This window comes from Tachysurus fulvidraco, chromosome 11, assembly GCF_022655615.1.
Source record: "Tachysurus fulvidraco isolate hzauxx_2018 chromosome 11, HZAU_PFXX_2.0, whole genome shotgun sequence".
NCBI lineage: Eukaryota > Metazoa > Chordata > Actinopteri > Siluriformes > Bagridae > Tachysurus > Tachysurus fulvidraco.
This window is the reverse complement of record NC_062528.1, coordinates 3,448,932-3,471,801: the sequence shown is the minus strand read 5'-3', so window position 1 is coordinate 3,471,801 and position 22,870 is coordinate 3,448,932. Positions and strand designations below refer to the sequence as shown.

Here is a 22,870-nt window from a genome sequence, read left to right as displayed (position 1 = left end):
ACGCACGTGGCCAAAGTCCGGGCTGAATCATAACACACACATATATATAAAACTAACTATATATATATATATATATATATATATATATATATATATATATATATATATATATATATATATATATATATATATATATTATAATTAAAATAAATATATTATATATATAATATATATATAATATATATTAATATATATATTTTATTTTAGATATTTTAGAATTTTATTAAAATAAATTACAAATATTGTTATTGCATTTAAATGTAAGAGATATTTATTATTATTATTATTATTATTATTATTATTATTATTATTATTATTATTATTATTATTATTTCTTCTTTGGTTATATTTGCTTCTGTATATTTTACCGTTTGTTGGGTTTTATTGTCTTTTGTCTCATTTTGAACTCTTCAGACTGTTATTAGTAATGAGAAAGAAATCATCCACATCCAGACATCCGCCATGCTCCATTACACGCTCCCTCCATCCACTCTCACTCGGTCTTTACTGCGGTCAGTGAGACTCTTTGCCCTTTAATTGGGTTTTATTCTCCATTACGGTGCATTATCCCGACCGTTCCATTCCCGGCTCATCTGTAACGAAGCGCTAACGGCGTATGGGATTAGCCTGCGGCTAAATCGCTCGCTACACCGTGCCATCTATAGGGAGCTCATAAACACTGTCTCTGCATACTGTGAAGCTACAAAGCACAAATTACAATCTTTCACTCTTTACACACCTTTTACTTCTTATCACTTCCTGCTCATCTTTTGACTTTTTCCTGTATTTTTCCGTGCCTGAGCTCTGTTTCATTAGCATAACATTCCAGGGTCATGGGTTTGAATCCCACTTCCACCCTGTATGCGCAGTTTGTATGTTCTCCCAGTGCTGCAGCAGTTTCTTCAGGGTTCTCCAGTTTCCTTTACCAGTATAAGATGATGTATCGGCCCCCCCGTTCAGAAGTCGCCTGGGATAGACTGCAGGCTTCCCACATCCTTGCCGTCTAACCCTGGAAATCAGCAGTAATTCACACACATAGCTTCATGAATCCAATGAAAGTTCAGGCTTTAGATTACAAAAATGTAACAGTGATGAAATGTTTGATTTTCACTTATGCCTCTTTGCACCCACCGAAAGCACAACATCCAACCTCTACATATTCTCTCACTCACTCATTTTCTACCGCTTTTCAGTACAATAAATGTAGATCTCTAAATCAGAAAAAGCAATAAATAATGAAACAGCTGAAAAAATACAAACAGCTTAAACAACATTAAGAAAAGCTCAGTAATATTTATATACTTAATACTTAAACCATTCAAATTAAAATACCATTTTACTGATTTTTGTTTTTTTTCCCATTACCTTGTAGAATATTATTATTTTTCTGTAAGCATTAATAATGATTTTTTTTAGAAAACAAAACCAAATCCAAAATAATAAGGATAATTATTAATTTGGATTATTTAGAAAAACATTTATTTGTAATTTCTATAATATTTTATTATTTAATGGCTAGACACTAGAATACAGTTTAATAAATAAATAAAAAATCCAGAGTTCTTTGTGTATTGAATATACATGTATTGTAAATAGAGGTTTTTTATTTTGTTGTTTTTACCAAATCCCAAATAAACGGTTGTAGATGGAATGAAAGGTTATTCTGCTCTAGCAAGCGAGCACATGCTAGCTAGTTAAAAAGCTAATCATGATAAAAGCAACATATTTGTAGTGTTTTATTTCCCAGGCTTTCAGCAGACACACTAATTCTGTCTCTGTCAGCTTGGAGATGGCAGTCGGATGCGAGAGAGTGCAGAGCTTTTACATTTAAGCTGAACAGATGGCAAAGTAAACGTCGAGTGGAAGGAACGAGGGAAAAGAAAACCAGTGCATGATGGGAAGTGGAAAAGAGGAGAAGCGGTGAATTGGTGCGCTAGCGTGAAGGGAGAACGTGGCACGGTTTCATGCAAAAACCTTCATGTTTGTTTTTTCGTGTGTGTTTGTATTTGCAGGAGCTCAGATGGTTCTCTTGGGACCTGCACTCCGTCTGAGGAGGTAGGAGAAGCTTCACACATGCTTTAAGAAAGATTGAGACATGCTGGATCTATCTATCTATCCATCCATCCATCTATCTATCCATCCATCCATCTATCCAAATAGTTTGGGATCTATCTATCGTTTGCCTATCTATCTATCTATCTATCTATCTATCTATCTATCTATCTATCTATCTATCTATCTATCTATCTATTTATCTATCTATCTATCTATCTATCTATCTATCTATCTATCTATCTATCTATCTATCTATCTATCCAAATAGTTTGGGATCTATCTATTCATCAGTTTGCCCATCTATCTATCTATCTATCTATCTATCTATCTATCTATCTATCTATCTATCTATCTATCTATCTATCTATCTATCCAAATAGTTTGGGATCTATCTATCCATCAGTTTGCCCATCTATCTATCTATCTATCTATCTATCTATCTATCTATCTATCTATCTATCTATCTATCTATCTATCTATCTATCTATCTATCTATCTATTCAAATAGTTTTGATCTATCTATCTATCTATCTATCTATCTATCTATCTATCTATCTATCTATCTATCTATCTATCTATCTATCTATTCAAATAGTTTTGATCTATCTATCTATCTATCTATCTATCTATCTATCTATCTATCTATCTATCTATCTATCTATCTATCTATCTATCTATCTATCAAAGGGTGCCTATAATTCTTGATGCATCCATCCATCCGTTCATCTATCTATCTATCTATCTATCTATCTATCTATCTATCTATCTATCTATCTATCTATCTATCTATCTATCTATCTATCTATCTATCTATATGTGTGTCTGTCTATCTGTCTGTCTCTTTAGAAGGGTGTCAGTAGTGCCAATCCCAGCACACTAGCTCAGCACTCGCACGAGTTGTACGAGTTGTTTGTGTTGCCAGGGAAACACTGCTGTCAATCATACTGACACGCCCATTTATAGCACGGATATGGATGCATCTTTTCTTGAATATAAGTGAAGTGATGAAGCTTTTTTTTCACATGCAGGACCATGCTGTAAATAAACAGCCTTCTTGCCTGTGATCTTTATCCAGGACTTCACTTACACCCCAGACTCATCCTTCTCCCTAATCCATGTTTTTCTTTTGACCTCTCCCGTTCATCGTAGAGCGATAGCTGCATTTGTTTCCACACCGAATATTGAAGCGAGTCCTTCGTTAGCATTGCAGCATTCGCTACAGCTTCGTAAAGGTGACATTTTTCCTGCTCTCATGCATTATAAATGGCTGTGATGCGGCAGAAGAGAGCGCACACACCGGGTTTAAGTAGTCCTCTGGGACCGAGACACTCGGACAGGTCGTTTTTCCTGACGGAGCGTGTTATTACGCACGGTGTTATCCCACCTCACAGTTAATTACGGATTTAAGGCTCTCCAACAGCCTGTACTCCTGCTGTTAGTGTCTCGAGATGCTGTGCACCACAAATCATTCCTGATGTAAAGATTTCAAACTGCACTCACTCTCAAGGCATTGCAGCTCCATTGGCTTTCCAAACTTCTCCACCATCTGTCCGTTATTCTCGCTTCGGCTTCCCTGATCTTTTCCTGGTCTTTGCTTCATGATCTTGTTAATTGCATTTGTTTCTGAAGATACAAAGCTAATGATGCTAAGTAATGGAAGCCTATGGCTACCAGTTTAGCATGGTGCACTAAATCCATATGTGTCACTTATCACACAGTGACGTCCCCTAAATGGGCTTTGACAAATGACACACGTTTATGCAAATGAGGCTAATTAAAAATGCATACCCTTTGGATGAATATTATTAAGACTTTTTTTTTTGAAGATCATTTAAAAAATATTTGTTATAAAAAAAAGATTAATTAAACATAATTCATTTAATTCAGATTATTTTTTTTGTCATAATTATATCATTTTAACTAAGCGCTATTATTTCTGTTTTAATCTAAGATTTAAAAATTGTATTAAATAAAAACATATTTCTATATATACATCTATTTATTTCCCCCTCTCTTTCTCTCTCTCTTTCTCTTTCTCTGCTTGTCTGTCTCACCCTCGTGTGTTTTCTCTGGAGGTGGTGTAGCCTGAGACCAGATAATGAGTTCATAAGGGTGACATAGTGACAGGACTGTTCATTAGTGCTCACAACATGATGCAAACTCACACCCACCTGGAGAGAGAGGGAGAGGTGGGGAGAGAGAGAGAGAGAGATAGAGAGATAGAGAGAGAGAATGAGAGTGAGTGAGTAATGAAATCATGGACTCACTCACAGCTTAGTGTGTTGAGGTGGTAAATTATGTCATAATGTCATCATCCTTCTTTATTTTACAAAATAAATACATTACTGTTTCAGATCGGAGACACTGCTTCAGTCCTGTGTTGTGTTAGGTCTTTATTTCTGTCTAATTACACACACACACACACACACACACACACACACACACACACACACACACACACACACACACACACACACACACACACACACACACACACACACACAGGGTCACGAAGAGCTCTGGCAATACAAATGCCAATAGATGCTTCTTGGCTCTTGTGGGCAATCTACACGCTCAGTTGTCATTAAAGTAAGATTAAAGATTCGGCTCGTTAACTACATTAACAGCAAACAGAAAGAAAAAAAGCTGCAGCTGCGTCTGACCAATGAGCTCACTCACGACTGATGTGTAGATAAAACACTGATGTGTAGATAAACACTGATGTGTAGATAAACACTGATGTGTAGATAAAACACTGATGTGTAGATAAACACTGATGTGTAGATAAAACACTGATGTGTAGATAAAACACTGATGTGTAGATAAACACTGATGTGTAGATAAACACTGATGTGTAGATAAACACTGATGTGTAGATAAACACTGATGTGTAGATAAACACTGATGTGTAGATAAAACACTGATGTGTAGATAAAACACTGATGTGTAGATAAACACTGATGTGTAGATAAACACTGATGTGTAGATAAACACTGATGTGTAGATAAAACACTGATGTGTAGATAAACACTGATGTGTAGATAAAACACTGATGTGTAGATAAAACACTGATGTGTAGATAAAACACTGATGTGTAGATAAACACTGATGTGTAGATAAACACTGATGTGTAGATAAACACTGATGTGTAGATAAACACTGATGTGTAGATAAACACTGATGTGTAGATAAAACACTGATGTGTAGATAAAACACTGATGTGTAGATAAACACTGATGTGTAGATAAACACTGATGTGTAGATAAAACACTGATGTGTAGATAAACACTGATGTGTAGATAAACACTGATGTGTAGATAAACACTGATGTGTAGATAAACACTGACGTGTAGATAAACACTGACGTGTAGATAAACACTGACGTGTAGATAAACACTGACGTGTAGATAAACACTGATGTGTAGATAAAACACTGATGTGTAGATAAACACTGATGTGTAGATAAACACTGATGTGTAGATAAACACTGATGTGTAGATAAACACTGATGTGTAGATAAACACTGATGTGTAGATAAACACTGATGTGTAGATAAACACTGATGTGTAGATAAACACTGATGTGTAGATAAACACTGATGTGTAGATAAAACACTGATGTGTAGATAAAACACTGATGTGTAGATAAAACACTGATGTGTAGATAAACACTGATGTGTAGATAAAACACTGACGTGTAGATAAACACTGATGTGTAGATAAACACTGATGTGTAGATAAACACTGATGTGTAGATAAAACACTGATGTGTAGATAAACACTGATGTGTAGATAAAACACTGATGTGTAGATAAAACACTGATGTGTAGATAAACACTGACGTGTAGATAAACACTGACGTGTAGATAAACACTGATGTGTAGATAAACACTGATGTGTAGATAAACACTGATGTGTAGATAAAACACTGATGTGTAGATAAACACTGATGTGTAGATAAACACTGATGTGTAGATAAAACACTGAGCGTGTTGGATGTAGCTATCAGAGGTTACAATAGTTCTCAGTTTGTCTGTCTGTCTGTCTATCTATCTATCTATCTATCTATCTATCTATCTATCTATCTATCTATCTATCTATCTATCTATCTATCTATCTATCTATCTAATAAAGGGTTGGCAATATTAAAAGTTGGCAACTATTAAAAGTTGGCAATAATTCTGTCTGTCTGTCTGTCTATCTATCTGTATATCTGTCTCTCTATCTGTCTGTATGTCATTGCATATCAAAGGGTTCCTATAGATCTGGTTCTAACTAACAACGTTCTTTCTTGCTTGCTTGCTTGCTTTCTTTCTTGCTTGCTTTCTTTCTTTCTTCGTAAGGGTGCCAATAGTTTTGGATATAGCGATCAGAGGGTGCCAACATTTCTCTATCTATCTATCTATCTATCTATCTATCTATCTATCTATCTATCTGTCTGTCTGTCTGTCTGTCTGTCTGTCTGTCTGTCTGTCTGTCTGTCTGTCTGTCTGTCAGTAGCAGTTGACAGTAAGCCCTGGACATGTCTGGGAGTATAACTCTTGAGTATAAGAAGTGTGTAATCAGTGATAAATAGTGATGATTTTGCTGCCCCCGGTGTTCAGAGTACAGTGAGTGAAGTGCACCCTGGGTAAAGGCTCAGGTTTCTCAGCGTGTGTAACGTGTGATTTATGATTTGGATGTTGGAGCGTTGGCTGATGGGATGCTATTGATTTTGCGAGTCGGGCTGAATGTTGATGACTCGCTGCTGGAGTTCTGCGCTCACACGTCTGAGCCTCGGACTTTACACAAACCCCTGCATAAATAAAGGTCAAAGACACACACACACACACACACACACACACACACACACACACACACACACACATATGAAAATAAAAATAAATACATGAATAAACAAATAAAGATCATATTGCTTTAATGTATTAATAGTTTTAATTTTGTTTTTTATATACATTCAGAAACAGAGGGCAGATTTGTCTCACACCTCCAGGATTGGGGTTCTATTCTTGCGCTGCTCTGTGTGTAAGGAGTTTGCATGTTCTCCCTGTGCTTCAGTGGCTTCCTCAGGGTTCTCTGGTTTTCTTTCCCAAAGAGTAATTAAGACTGATTGTCATGTCTAAATTGTCTATAGCATGTGTGTGTGTGTGTGTGTGTGTGTGTGTGTGTGTGTGTGTGTGTGTGTGTGTGTGTGTGTGTGTCATTGTGCCCTGTGATGTACTGACACCCTGTCCACGGTGCCCAGCACCTGAGAAGCATAAGTGGTAAGGAAAGTAAATGGATGTAGAATATGTGTTTCTAATAAGAAAACAAAACAAAACAAAACAAATGATTAAATATGTTAGCAAGATTAGCATCACTTATAGTAAATGCAGAATATTAATATCAATAACAGAAAGAAAAAAAGAAAGAAAGAAAGAAAGAAAGAAAGAAAGAAAGAAAGAAAGAAAGAAAGAAAGAAAGAAAGAAAGAAAATTAAACAACTGAACAGTGGAATACAATTAAAAATAAATTCAGAATTTAAATGATCTTGATTTTGTTCAAAATGTAAAAATTATTGTTAAAAAACCCTCAAACCATAAGGTTTTAAAGTCATAATAGAAATAGAAATATTAAAATCATTATAGAAATAATTCTGGAGTTGAAAGCATCCTTTTTTTGTTATATGATTACAAAATACACTGTATAATTGTTAAAAAATAAATAAATAAATACATTTTTAGCATTATTTTTTCGAAAGGCTAGTCTAATAAAACCCTGAGCTGGATGTTTAAGACAGAGTGACATTTGGGGCTTAAACTGTCAGGCTAAAGGAGAAATTGAGTTTTATGGTCATGTGATTTCAGTTTAATATCAGATGCCTTCATAAACAGCTAAGATGAAAATGAGTTTAGCTGACGAGACGATTCCACTGAGCTGCTCGCTAAATCACACGCTCAGCCTCACCTGCACTCCGTATCAGTGATGGATCCTGTGTGTGTGTGTGTGTGTGTGTGTATGTGTGTGTACTCCAGCAGGGTGTGACATGAGACAAATTCTCAATAAATCTCATTTCGTGCTGAGACGAACGTCACATTGTGCTGAGGGAGAGGAATTTCATCAGAATAGCGATCAATGTTTTGGAAATGAAGAGAGAGAATAAGAGGGAGAGAAAGAACGCGGGGGGGGGGGGGATATTTTATAAACGCAGACGATTTCCATGCCCGATGAAATCAAATGTATTGAGAAGACATTACAGAAATGCAGCTGCTGCCTGCTCCTGTGTGGAGTTATAAATGAATAAGAGTGTAGTTGGTACTCTCGCTGTTCACTACATACAGTATGTCAACGTGGACATGTCCCAAACCATACAGCGTAGTCTCTATGTAGGCCACAAAGTTCCTCGGCTTCGGGTCAGTGACTTAAATGTCTAGACTGAAATGAATGGTCTAAATGTTCTGGTTCTCTGGGTAATGTTCCATGTCTAAGCTAAAGTTTTTGGGCCAAAGGTTAGGGACCTAAGTGTCTAAGCTGAAATGTATGGTCTCTAGTTTCATGTCCAAATATTGTAGACTAAAAACTTCTGGGTTTAAGTGTCAAGGCTGAACTTAATGGTATGTGATCGACGGTTCCTGGGCTTAACATTCCTAGGCTAATGTTTTTTTTTTTTTTTACAGGTTTTGGGCTTAAATATATTGATCTAAATTTCTGGGGAAGTCTCAAGGATGAAGAAATATCTAATTAAAATCTATGATCTAATATTTCTGGGAGGGGGGCACGGTCATTTAGTGGTTAGCACGTTCGCCTCAACCCTCCAGGGTCGGGGTTCGATTCCCCGCCTCCGCCTTGTGTGTGTGGAGTTTGCATGTTCTCCGCGTGCCTCAGAGGGTTTCCTCCGGGTACTCCGGTTTCCTCCCCCGGTCCAAAGACATGCATGGTAGGTTGATTGGCATCTCTGGAAAAATTGTCCGTTGTGTGTGTGTGTGTACGTGAGTGAATGACAGTGTGTGCCCTGTGATGGGTTGGCACTCCATCCATGGTGTATCCTGCCTTGATGCCCGATGACGCCTGAGATAGGCACAGGCTCCCTGTGACCCGAGGTATTTCGGATAAAGTGGTAGAAAATGAATGAATGAATAATTTTCCTGGTTTCACATTTCCTGACTAAAATTCATGATGTATAGTTCAAGGACTAAACTTATAGGTTTCTTTGAGTTTCTTATTATGCGATTCTGGGTTTGTGTGCCTGGGTTTGACTCCTTGGTCTCCTTGGCTAAAGTGGCACGGTGAAGATTTAATTTACGTGTTTATGTCCTGGGTTTGAGGTCCTGCGTTTGACCTTCTGAGTCCCTGGATTCGAGTTTGTGTCTAAAGTTGTACTGCTTGGATTTCCTCAGTCCTGAGTTTGAGTTCCTTTGGCTTAAAGGTGGGGTCTCTGTTGTTTGAAAGCCAATGTTGACATTTGAAATCACCAAAACAAACACGCCCCAGATGGTTCCCACCCTGTTTTGATAGCTCCGCCCCACACATACACCAGACAAGTATAACCCAGGTACTGTATAACCCAGACAAGTATTACAGCGGAACCTGTTGGGGCAGCTGACCGAGGGGATATTTTTTTATCAATAAATGAACTCAGTGAGTAATACTATGGTAATACAAATGTGTTTTTTGTAGTACTGTGTGTTGTACCCTGAAAGGCTTATCTCCGTTTCACGCGGAAGACGTTCAGTTCTCCCCAACGCAGGAAAGCTGATCCTATATTAACACGTCCTACTTCTTGCCTTATCGTAAGTCTTTCTTCGCTTTCTTTCTTTGTTTTTATCCTCCATGTCAATGTTAAAACCGCTTTATGCTAATGTCACACATGCGCACTGAACACTCTCTCCACCCATATTGACAAGACACGCCCCTTTCTGCTCATTGGCTACACCTTAATTTTGTTTTTGTTTTGTTTGGCGGCCCAACACAGTTTTCTGAAGCATTTCTCAAACAACAGGGACCCCACCTTTAAGTGCCTAGGATCAACTTCCTGTTTGATTTCCTAGGTTTGAGTGTGTAGGTTTGAGTTCCTTGTTCTGGCTTCCAGAATTTGAATTTAATTGCATGATTGTTTTTGGGTTTGGATCTCTGGTTTTGATTTTCTTCGTTTATGTCCCTGGGTTTGATTCTCTGGCTTTGAGTTTATAAGTTTGTGTACCCGAGTCTGGGTTTCAGGATTTGAATCCTTTTCTAGTGTTCTAAGTTCTAAATGTTGATTTCCTGGGTGCTCTGGGTTTGAGATACTTGGTTTGGTTTCCTGGAATTATCTTCCTGCTTTTTTGTGTTAGTAGTTGAGCTGGTACTACAGTTTATGTGCAGTTTAACCTCCTGGGTTTCCTGTGTTTGAGATCCTGGATTTGAGTTTCAGGAATTTGTGTGTCTGGAGTTAGGTGCTTTGGCTGTGTGTGGTGTGAGACCCCTGGATTAAGTAGATCTAAACGGATATGAATGCCTTCAGTTCCTAAATTTAGTTCTATGTTTGATTTTGTAGGTTAAGGAGTCTGGGTGTACAGTAAGTGGATAGTTTGGGTTGCTTATTACAATTACCTGGTTTTGATTTGCTAGATTTGTGTTCGAGTTCAAGGTTCAGTGTAAAGTCAGCTAATGAGAGCGAGTTACCAGAACAGATATAGACTGAAGCATAGGGCTTAATTCTGGATGGGTGAATGTGGGTCAGTGTAAGTAACTGGTATACATTTTGGTCCTGCCATTAGGAATGTAGTAAAACATTCATGTATTGCAAGAGGGAAAATAGATTTCTGATGGATTATGAATAGTATTGCTTAGTGATAAAGATAATGGAGGGGACTAGCTGACAGCACTATCTCTCTCTCTCTCTCTCTCTCTCTCTCTCTCTCTCTCTCTCTCTCTCTCGTCTTTAATCAGGTTAAAGTGCTCGGTAACCACTGTTTTACTGTAACACTGACCTCAGTACACATTAGCTTCTCATCCTCTGTACCTGCTCATGTAGAAGATTACTGCATGTGGCTCTATTTTTAGCTGTGCTTTGTGTTGAGTGATGGTTGGAGAACACTTTATGTAATCCTCGATTGGTCCACATATTGCGCTGTTTTACATGGGTATGTCCTTTTTATGTCCTTTCTATAGCACCCCTGAATTTCTTAAATCCAGGCAGACCTTATTAGGTCATAGAGTGAAATTATTGCTAAACTTGGCAGAACATTTTTGACAGAAATTTTTGCTACAGTATATACAAGATGACCCTAAAATGTAAGTATTCATACTGGATTGGAAGGTCCTAACTTGAATGTCTTAGGCTAAATGTCCTGTGCCAAAGTTTCTCCTTAAAATTCCCTGCCTATAATATATATGCTTAACTGCCTAAGCCTAATAGTCTAGTCTAACTTAATAGTCGAGGCCAAAATTACTTAGGCTTAAGCATCTAGACCAGGGGTCGGCAACCTTAAACACTCAAAGAGCCATTCGGACTCGTTTCCCACAGAAAAAAAACACAGGGAGCCACAAAACCCTTTTGACATCTAAAATGAAGATAACACTGCATATATCGTTTTTTTACCTTTATGGAAAGTATAGAAATAACTGTAGTGTGTTCATTTATGAAATCAATGAAGTGCTATCGAGTAAACGAAATGTTATTTCTGTAAGCAAACAAAAATATTTTGAACAGTTTGAACTAACCTTAACAAAAAAAAGACGCTGGGTTCAAGGTTACTTTCAAATAAAATGTACAATGTCTAATTGAGGGGGGCACGGTGGCTTAGTGGGTAGCACGTTCGCCTCACACCTCCAGGGTCGGGGTTCGATTCCCGCCTCCGCCTTGTGTGTGCGGAGTTTGCATGTTCTCCCCGTGCCTCGGGGGTTTCCTCCGGGTACTCCGGTTTCCTCCCCCGGTCCAAAGACATGCATGGTAGGTTGATTGGCATCTCTGGAAAAAATTGTCCGTAGTGTGTGTGATTGCGTGAGTGAATGAGAGAGTGTGTGTGTGATTGCGTGAGTGAATGAGAGTGTGTGTGTGCCCTGCGATGGGTTTGCACTCCGTCCAGGGTGTATCCTGCCTTGATGCCCGATGACGCCTGAGATAGGCACAGGCTCCCCGTGACCCGAGGTAGTTCGGATAAAGCGGTAGAAAATGAATGAATGAATGAATGAATGTCTAATTGAGTCCTCGTCGTATTCATGACATCAACATTTTAACTTGCCGGCTGCAGCAAACAAAAAATGCGTCTGCTTCTGTGTGTCGGATTTCGCAAGTCGGCGGTTATGACGCGTATTTTGAGCGACAAAAAAATTTAACACGGTTTATTTTAATGTTACAAGAGCATCATAATCTTAGAATTTAATTTTTTTTAAACTAACTAACTAACTAAAAATAAATTTTAAATAAATATTTATTTTACAAATCTACAGTGAGCCGCAGCAGAGGGATGAAAGAGCCACTTGCCGCTCCGGAGCCGCGGGTTAACGACCCCTGGTCTAGACTTTCCTGGTCAAACATTTCTGGTATAAAGTTCCTTAGCTATATTTCTAGGATTTAACTGACTAAACCAAAGTTCCAAGGATTTGAGTATATGTCATAGTAGAGGTATAAAATACCTGGCCTATAGTACTGATGCTTCAGATCTTATCTTAGGTCCAGATCTAACCTTCCTATTCTAAAATGGCTAGGTTTAAATGGACAAAGTTATGGGGAAAAGGTTTCTGAGCTACATTTCCAAGATTTAATTGAATAAGCCAAAGTTCCAATGGGGAAAATCTCTGCCATAGTTCCTAGTATAAAAATTCCTGGCTTAATGTTCCTAAGCTTACAGTATTTGTCTAGGTCAGTGTTCCAGATTTAACCTTCTTCAGCTGAAATTTCTACACTTAAGTGACTAGACATTGAGTGTCGAGGCATTCTTCGTCAAAAGTTCCTGGACTAAATTTCCAGATTTTAATGACTAAGTCATGGTTCCAAAGGTATAGTACTAATAGTTAGTGTTTAGTGTGATAGTGTTTCTGTGAAAGTTTCTGTGCTGATGTGTGCAAGCTAAAGTTAATGATACGTATAAATGTCCTTGTTTAATTCCCTGCACTATGTTTCCTGAATTTAACTAACTAAGCCTAAAATTATTAGATTTTAAAAGGATTAAAATCTACACCATAATTCCTGGATTAAATTTCCTGGGGTGAAGTTACTTGTCTAAATCCCAGTGTTAGGGTTAAGTCTAAGTGAATCCTTCTGGGCTTAATTGTGTAGGTTTCTTGTCTAAAGGTCGTGGAATTAATAGCCAAGCCCATAGTGCCAGATATAAATTCCCTGTACTTATTTGTCTATGCAAAAGTATGTACACCCCTGACTATCAGACCCATATATGGTTCTTCCCCAAACTGTTGGAAGCACATCATTGTATAGAACGTATTTGTTGTAGCATTACAATTTCCTTTTAGTGGAACTAAGAGGCCCAAAGCCATCCCAGCATGACAATGCCCCCTGTGCACAAAGCCCCCTGAGCTCCATGAAGACATGATGTGTTAAGGTTGTAGTGGAAGAACTCGAATGTCCTGCACTGTTAACGTTTAAACATTCTTGGAGATACCTAAACCCTAGGCAATAAAAAAAAAAAACTATAAATATACCAGCTTCAAAATAGTATACCAGTATTCTGTGACAAGATAAGCTAAGCTAATACCATCAAAGCTAATACTAATCCAAGACTCTAAAAAGGTATTGGCATTTATAGAAAATGGTTTTAAAGACTGTAACCATGGGCCTGGCTGAAAATGGGTTCTGCATTCGACTTTGCATTTCCAACTCTGCCGGGATCCCGCTGAGCGGCTCATGCATGCTGGGAAAGCGTTCGGATTTCAAGCCTGCATTTCCAGTGCGCCACTTTAGAAAAGCTATTCTGCCACGCACTCATGCAGCGTCACTGAGAGACTCGGTTCAGATGGTGACACGGACTTATAAAAGACAGCGAGAATGGAGAGAGAGAGAGAGAGAGAGAGAGAGAGAGAGAGAGAGAGAGCGACAGTGACAGACAGACAGAGAGAGAGAGAGAGAGAGAGAGAGAGTGACAGCAACAGACAGAGAGAGAGAGAGAGAGAGAGAGAGAGAGAGAGAGAGAGAGAGCGACAGCGACAGACAGACAGACAGACAGAGAGAGAGAGAGAGAGAGAGAGAGAGAGAGAGAGAGAGAGAGAGAGAGAGAGAGAGAGAGAGAGAGAATTCCCGGGGTGCTGTCTGGGACTGAGATTGGCAGATGACTTTAAAGTTTAGGTAAAGCTTTAGAAAACTTTGCCGCTTCTCTTTGATCTGCTGTGAAATTGTGTATTGGGAGAGTTTTACAGAGGAAACAATCCACTCAAAATGGAGCAAAATAAAGTTACATTTAATTAGTGTTTCAGAATTATGCAAATTAGGTGAATACATTTTAGTTCCTAGTTCAAATGGCTGAAATGATTCACAGCATTTCTAATGGATGTTTATCATCATCATGGCCGAATTCATAAGCATTAGAATTCTCCATCTTCTTCTTCATCTTCTTCTTCTTCTTTTTCTTCTTCTTCATCTTCTTCTTCTTCTTCTTCTTCTTCTTCTTCTTCTTCTTCTTCTTCTTCTTCTTTTTCTTCTTCTTCTTCTTCTTCTTCTTCTTCTTCTTCTTATTATTATTATTATTATTATTATTATTATTATTATCATCATCACCAACTGTACATTTATTGATGTTTGTATCATGGCTTGCGTGGTGTTAAAATTTGATTATATTCTAAATAAATAAGTAAATTCATTTATAATGATAAATACATTTAATTATTTATTTAGAATCTCATTTCATTTATTTATAATGATAAATAACAAAATTGCATTATTTGAAATATAATTTAAAAATGATAGATTATTATCACCGTCATCACTAAATGCATGTTTAGTCATGATCGTGTTACCGTTTCCATGGTGATACGTGCTTCTCAATCATGTGTTGTTTCTTGCCTTCTTTGTCAATGCTGCTGAATTGCGTTCCAGTATAATTTCGTTCATTTACAGCAGACGTCTTTATCCAGAGCGACTTATGTTTATCTTATTTATACAGCTGAGCCAGTGAGAGTTAAGGGCCTTGCTCAGGGGCCCAGGACTGGCAGCTTAGTGGCCCTGGGGTTTAAACTCATGACACTTTGCTCAGTAGTCCAACACCTTGAACAGTAAGCTACTACTAAGGCATCCCCTAATTGATCAGAAGGTGTATCAGAACAGATCTGCAGCTCCACATGACAGGTTTATATCGATGCACTCGTTCTAATACCTTGTCGTTTCTATAGTAACAGCTCATTCATGGGACTTGCCGTGTCTGCTTTTAAGTGCCGAATTGTTGGAGAGGATTGATGGAAAGATGATTGATGGAAGGAGTCTCCAGTGTCAGCACTTTGTAGCAGTCAGAGGTAAAGCTGTCACTTTATGTCCTCAGTAAAGAGCCTTTTACGCTCTTTTGTGGTTTCTTGGTGTCTTTTTTTTTTGTCTTATTAAATTTAGGGAAGAGAAAATAGAGAAGCTGGTGAGGGAATGAAAGAGGAATAAAACACACAGGTATGTGCTGATCTAGAAAAATAATCAGTACTGCAGTGGTAGCAGAAACTCTGAGTCATTCCACTGCCTCGTCACACAATAATTTACTATAACACACACACACACACACACACACACACACACACACACACACACACACACACACACTGATTTATTCTGTACTTTAATGACAGTTTGGCACATTGCTTTGTAGTGGCAACTAAGCATTTACGACTTTAAACGTGTGTGTGTCTGTGTATGTGTATATGCATGTGTGTGTGTGATAGAGAGAGAAAGAGAGAGGAAAGAGGGATGAGCAGAAGGCAGCTTTGATGAGATGAGTCAGGCACTTCGGCAGATAAAAATGTCGCTAGCTCGTCCTACATTGACCCCGGAGTTATCTCACTAAAGCAGGGGTGTGTGATTTTGTGTGTGTGTGTGTGTGTGTGTGTGTGTGTGTGTGTGTGTGTGTGTGTGTGTGTGTGTGTGTGTATGTGTTTGTTTAAATATATATAGAATAAATATATGTTAAACGTGGTTAATAAATAAATGTGACTGGGAACCAGTAATTATTTCATATTTGTTTGTTTGTTTGTTTGTTTGTTTGTTTGTTTGTTTATACTTATTATTTTTTCGAAATTTGTTCAATTGTCAGATCATATGAAATCTAATGCAGCAGATGATTAGATAAAAACACTTAAAGATTATTAGCTCCCAGTTACACTTTGTCCAACTTGACTACTCTAACTATTGCATTCTACACATCCTTTATATCAAATCAATTTAATGTAATAATAATAATAATAATAATAATAATAATAATAATAATTCAACCACACAGAGTTCTGCAGTAACCTGCACATCACTGTATTGAAAAACTAGCCGTTGATTTCGTTGTATATTAATATCGTCCTGCAGCTCATCTCCATAAGAATGAGGTGAAAAGGTTAGGAAATCAATCGCACAATGCTTTAGAGAAAACAAAGGATGAGAAGGACGAGGACGAGGCTCAGGTAGCTGTTGAGGGGATTTAATAAAACGGCAGTGTTATGTAACTGAACTGAGGGAAAGATACTGAAGCAGACTGTAGATCAGAGAGCTACGGTAATCCTGTCGATTTCTCTCAGCATGCGGTACAGAGAACGCCTCAGACCTTCATGCTACAGAGGAGATCACGGCAAACAGTACGCGGCATTTCTTTCCATTTACAAATTGTTTTTTGAAAAATATCGGGACAAAATTCGGAAATCGAATCCGGCTAATAATACAAACAAACCGGAAAATCACAAATATTATTTCGAAAAAAATTGAATTCATGTGCAAAAAAAAAAAAAAAGATATAGGAATACAAAATTGAGTGGATTTGTTAAAAAAAAAAAAAAAAAGTTAATAAAAAGTTAAAAAAAAAGAGACAAAGGAGACAAAATACACAGAAATTATACAAATTTAAAATGAAAAAATTAAAATAAAAAAATGTAATTTTAATATTAAGGATGAATGGATTGCTAAAGCAAAATCATAAAAAAAAATAAGTAATTAAAAAAATAAAAATACATCATTAAGAAAAGTACGAGTCTTTGGGGTCGGCTTTAAGTTTTATACTTTGCAGTAACGTTGTTTTTTTGTTTTTGTTTTTTTTATTAAATTTCACAAAACTTTAAGATAGTATAAAAAAAGATGAGGGAATTATTTAACTTGACGTAGTATAATATAAGCAAGAACAGGAACTCATTTGTTTCCTGGAAGTTCCAGACCATTAAGTATAACTATAAACCGATCAAACGTGTCATCGTTTAATAAATAAAAACGTGTCAGCGTTGGAAAATCGCTCTGAGCTGATTTATTTTCCTATAACTGTGTCATACACAGGGGTTTATTACTTACATAAAAAAAGAAGATGCTAATCACTCACTCATACTGCGCAGTAGTAATATCTGGATATTTATCAGCACCGAGCTCCATTTTTATGGCAGACGTTGGCCTCCTGGTGATGGGCGAGGACTCATTAACATATCGCTTTAGGAATCTTGCACTGGCTGCATGAATAGAATTGGGCCCGGATTGACAAATCAATGTTAGCTTTCCGGGAGGTCAGATCGGCACCACAGGCTTCATCTCCAAACAAGAACAGAGAAAGCAACAACGTGACTCGACTGACCTCCATGCCGTCACGTTCCTCCTCAAAACAACTCGAAATGCTTTATTTGTTTTTTTAAATTCAGGGTTTTTTTCCCCATTTTCTGTGTGATATTTGTCTTTCAGCTACAGTTCTCATCCTCATGATCGACCATCCGGACCTTGAAGATTTCTGTTTTTCAACTACAAGCATTTCGAACGATCCAATTTTAAGAGTTTCTTAAAACAGAAAAAAAAATAGATTGTGATTATGATGCACTTGGCCTTGCCCTTTTTTTTTTTTTTTTTTGAGTCCACCTTGACTCTTCTTCTTGTTCTTCTTCTTGTAAGTTGAAAAATAACTGATTGTTATATTATAAAACCAGTTGAAGCAGGCTGCATTGTTATGATCCATGTCCTTCAGCGACATTTTCATCTCAGCAAGGACAGACTTCAGCTGAAAAATTATTGCATCAGTTAACAGACAATACTAAACCAGCCTCAGGCTCAAAGAACCTGTGCCATAAGTGTTTTTGGTGTATTTTTGCAGAGATGTTGAGCTTTCTGAACCGGCTCTTCTCATTAAGCATACGTTTTTAATAATCCTTAGCTGTTCCCACACCATTATCTACACCTTGCTCATCTAGTCATCAATCGTAGAAAATGTGTAACCAGCTACAAATTTCCACATTTTTACATTAATATGTGTGTTATCATGGCTAAACTGGTGGTTAAAATGGTGTCTAGAGGCTTCATCCAGAGTCGAAATTCACTTCAAGATTTTTAGGATAGAAGCCTTTACTGTATTTTGTCCCATCTACATTACAGCACAGTGAAATTCTGTCTTCACATATCCCAACTTTGGAGGTTGGCATCAGAAAACAGTGTCAGATAAAGTACTCCTGGAACAGAGAGGATTAAGGGCCTTACTCAAGGGCCCAACAGTGGCAACTTGAACCCTGATCCTCAGATCAACACCCCAGAGCCATAAACGCTTGAGTTAGGACTGCCCATATAGTTTATAGTTCATAATTCCTTCTATTCGGAGTCGAGTTTTATACACACACTTGGCATTTTGTAGTTATATCAAACTGTCAGACGGTGGCACTGGATTTCGTTCTGATCTCACAGAAGAACAGTGTGCTTAATTTCAAGATCAGCCTCTGATTTAGACAAGCTCCGCCCCCTTTTTGTAACTGTTAAGTAGATTCTGAAGAGTCCATAGTTAGGAATGAATATCGACAAATTCGGCTCTGTCAGAACCTCGCATGCAGTCGGCTGCTGAATTGGCAAGATTTGTATCCGTGCCTTAACGATGACATTGACATGTTATTAGCATTCCTATGAGTTTCATATAAGATTTGGATGACTTTAGAAGCTCTTAGTAGGCGCGATGATGTTACCTGTCAATCAGAGCAGCACTAATTAATCACGGGCATCGTTGAGCTCTTGTAGGTGGAAGAGAGCAGTAAGACATTCAGTCGTTCCTCTGAGCAGTGGAGTGAGTTTGAATAGACTTCACATATCTCACAAAAAGCACGGTTAAAAAAGTCAGGTTAAAAAATCTTTCCTTACAAACAACCAACTAAATTAATAAATAAACGATGATGTTTACTGTTATAGCTATTGACTCGGGTTGAGGGTCAAGAACTTGGTCAAGAGTGCAGGTTGAACCTCGCTCCTTCAACTTTCTGATCAATAGGACTGATACTGAAACTGCTGAGCTATGTACTGTGTTGCATTTTAAAGAAAAATCCATGAGCTGCGCTTTACCCTGGGTGCGCAATAAGCTCCAAAGTTTCTTTTTCATAATATAGTTAATTTTTCATCACATTCCACTTTGCAGTCCCTCAGGTCGGCGTGATGAAATATTGATGATGAGATGTTATCGTCCTGACATTGAGACTGATAGAGCTTCGCCGTAGTTTTGTTATTGTGGCGTCGCATTATGGTGTTTTCTATTATGTTCGGTTGTAAGAACAGCTTGTACTCTTAAAAACGATGTTGCAATGAGCTTCTGAATAATGTTGTTAGCATTTCATCTCTCTTTTCCTTTTTCTTCTTTCTCCTTTACTTTTCTCATCAGCTGAATTACAGTCTAGAGTCTGGCACAGTTCTATGCCGCTGCATGTAATACAATTAGCTCCACGTTACAATAGCCAAATAAAGCCAGAACCAGACAAGGGCTATAACAAAAAGAGCTGCTTAATAGGGAAATGAAGACTAAATATGGAAATTTTTATATAAATATAAAAATCTAGAAATAGCTTATAAATCTCAGCGGAGGTGGAGGAAGATGTAGAGAAAGTAATAAAGGTGACAGAGCTTATATATTACATGGGAATAAAGGAAAAAGTACTGCAGAGTTTAATAAGGAAAACCCAATATATGTACTCAACAAACTGTCCAAGATCCAATGAGAGCAAACATGGCAATAAAAAGAAGTCCAACAACTCTAAAGTAAACACATAGACACACAGAAATGTCTAGAATTAGGACAAACAAGGAAACTAGGACAAGCAGTGAGAGAAAAAAAATGAATGAAAGGGAAAATTCAGGAAATCTTCAAGAACACGTGTCTCTGAGGCCTTATACGGACATGTGGGTATGAATACATACACTATATGGAAATACAGAGCTGGCATTGCAGTGTGAGGGCATCCACTAAATTCCAGGGGTTTCGTTACCATGACGTAAAGTGGGCGTGTTTCTGGAGGTCTTGGAAAAACGCCCTCTTTCTAAAAAAAAATTGCATACCTACGGACTAAGGACAAAACAGTCAAACACTTAGTTTTTATATTTTATATCTATTACGCTTTATTATCTTACGGTTAAACTATTTTTGAAAACAAATAAACAACCAAAAACTACGGTTAGGGTTAGGGTTAGATTATCAAATAGGCCACGCCTACCCGATGACGCAATATCTGTTACGCTGTCCTGAAATCCCTGGAAATAAGTGCATCCCGCAGTGTGAGCCCATATATGGAATTGAAGGTGTGAGCTTATATGGAAATCTGTGTGTGGTGTGCGTTGAATATTGATATGTAAATGTGATGAATCTGTGTGACATTGGGTTCATATAGACCTGGGTGTGGCACTAAATCTATCTGTGGAAATACAGGGAGATTGATTAGGTATGGCACTGATAAACGGCCATGTAGTCCATGTATGTAATTAAGGCTGTGGAACTGAATTCATATATAGACATATATGTGGGTGGTGGATTATGGAGAATCTATTGGGAAATGTGGGTGTATTGTATGGGTAGGTGTTGTGTCCTTATATGGGATTGTGAGTGTGAAGTCCATAGATTTAGATGTGCGTCTCACTGGGCCCATGTTTGACATTGACTCCTTATATGGAATTGTGGGTGTGAAATCAAATCCATAGATGTAAATGTGGGTGTCACTGGGTACACATATGGACTGGTGGGTGTGGTTTTGATTCCATATCATTAGCAATTTGGGTGCGGTATAATTCTATATTTTTTTAGATGTGGGTGTGTCTGTCAAAGACCAATTTTGAGTGGGTGTTCATTAAAGGTCATAAATATGAATATGGGTATGTCATTGATCACATATGAACAAAACATTAGTTAACCTGACAGGATTTTAAAAAAAAAACTTGAGCCATATTCACACCAATGTTCGCTGTCGTACCACTTTTGAGGGCTGGGTACTGATTTCTGCATTATATATCTCACATTTTTAATAAGAAACAAGACTTCATTTAGGAAATGAGGTCAAATATTCAAATACAAGAATCTGATGTTGTTAAAAACAAGAAATATGGAAAGCAAAGTGGGTCAAAACTAGTGTAAACTTGAAGGCCAGTTAGATTGAGGCCACAGTGCTGTACCTTAATGTCTTTATCTCTTTTGCGTTTCAGGTGGCATTAATCTTACTACCCAGAATTCCCTAGGAGAAAACATGATGAGATGAGTGACACAGGAAGAGCCTTCATCTCTGGTGAGTGTTTTAGCACATTTATGCTAGCAGAGTTGCAGTTCAACAAAGCCAGAATTAAGAAGTCCGATATTTTCAGTGAGATTTGTTTAGGTGATACGAGGTATAGTGGCTAATAGTGAGGTAAAGTGGGAGTGGCTAAACTAAAATATAAAAGTAAAAAGCATACATTCTTAAATTGCGCTTCACACATAAATTATGTAGCTACAAAGCAGCGTATTTCAGGATTTATCGAAAGTCAACATGTTTCTAAAATACATTTGATTTGATTAGATTTGATTTCACAGCAAAAAAGCTACTCAAAATCCTTAGTTGACTAATTTCACTTTCTGTAAACAAATCATGATGCTTGAACAGACAACTGACTTTGGTTCACTGCTTCAGTTATTTTACAGCCCAAATGTCTGCAATGGTAATTTTCTTAAATGCCCATCTTCCTACTGATAGGATTGGAACAGTTCCCAGAACAAAACAAAGTGATTAGACGACCTGGCTTTGACGATTTAGCCAGCAATCTGGATGGAAATCGCTCGGCCATAGGGACTTCCACAGTCAATTCGCCACCTGTCAAATTAGCATGTGCTTATTTTATATCTATTTATGTTTCAGATTTGAAATTATGAGGGGAGCAAAAAAGAGATGTTTACACGTTCAAGCTTTAAAGTGGATCAGATGCTCAAATGCTAAATACTTTTTTTTTGTTGAGATTTAGCAATTCTGAGTAATGTTCTAAATATATCATATATCAGTAAACGTTTTAACCAGGAACATAGCTAGCTTTGAAAATGCTAAATAATTGTAAAAAGGACTCAAAAATGTGTGGAATATCAACTCAAATTTTTCCTCAAATATGGTGGTATTTTATTAAGAAAATGCCTGATATTCAAAATGTTACACATTAAATACACTTAGCAGTGTTTGCTAAACCGCTTGTAAAAACAGTGAACCTGTGACAGGAGCAGTCGAGTAACACAAATCTAACCCTGGTGCACATGATTCTGAGAGAAGTTAAAAGTTGTTTGAGCAATAAGGCTATAAAACAAAGTGCTTAAATGCTGTTTCTTGCATGACAAGTTTCCATTGGAAATCATTGCTCTTTGCTAGTCGCGCAAAGGCACACAGTATCCAGACCAGTGGGCAGCATTTCAATTTATGTTTGCTAATGTTTTCTGCATTAGCATGCTCAATAG

General features: G+C 37.5%; 1 protein-coding gene across 2 annotated transcripts in view; it reads left to right on the top strand.

Annotated features, from left to right (window-relative positions):
• Window positions 1-22,870, top strand: part of lrfn1 (leucine rich repeat and fibronectin type III domain containing 1) — a 132,198-nt gene that overhangs the window by 72,617 nt on the left and 36,711 nt on the right. The window contains exons 3-5 of one of the 2 annotated variants that reach the window (XM_047820236.1): window positions 2,013-2,055; window positions 15,354-15,473; window positions 21,604-21,683. The gene's annotated coding sequence lies outside the window, so the exon portion shown is untranslated. The remainder of the gene's footprint in view (window positions 1-2,012; window positions 2,056-15,353; window positions 15,474-21,603; window positions 21,684-22,870) is intronic. The other variant, XM_027138705.2, reaches the window with a different exon arrangement.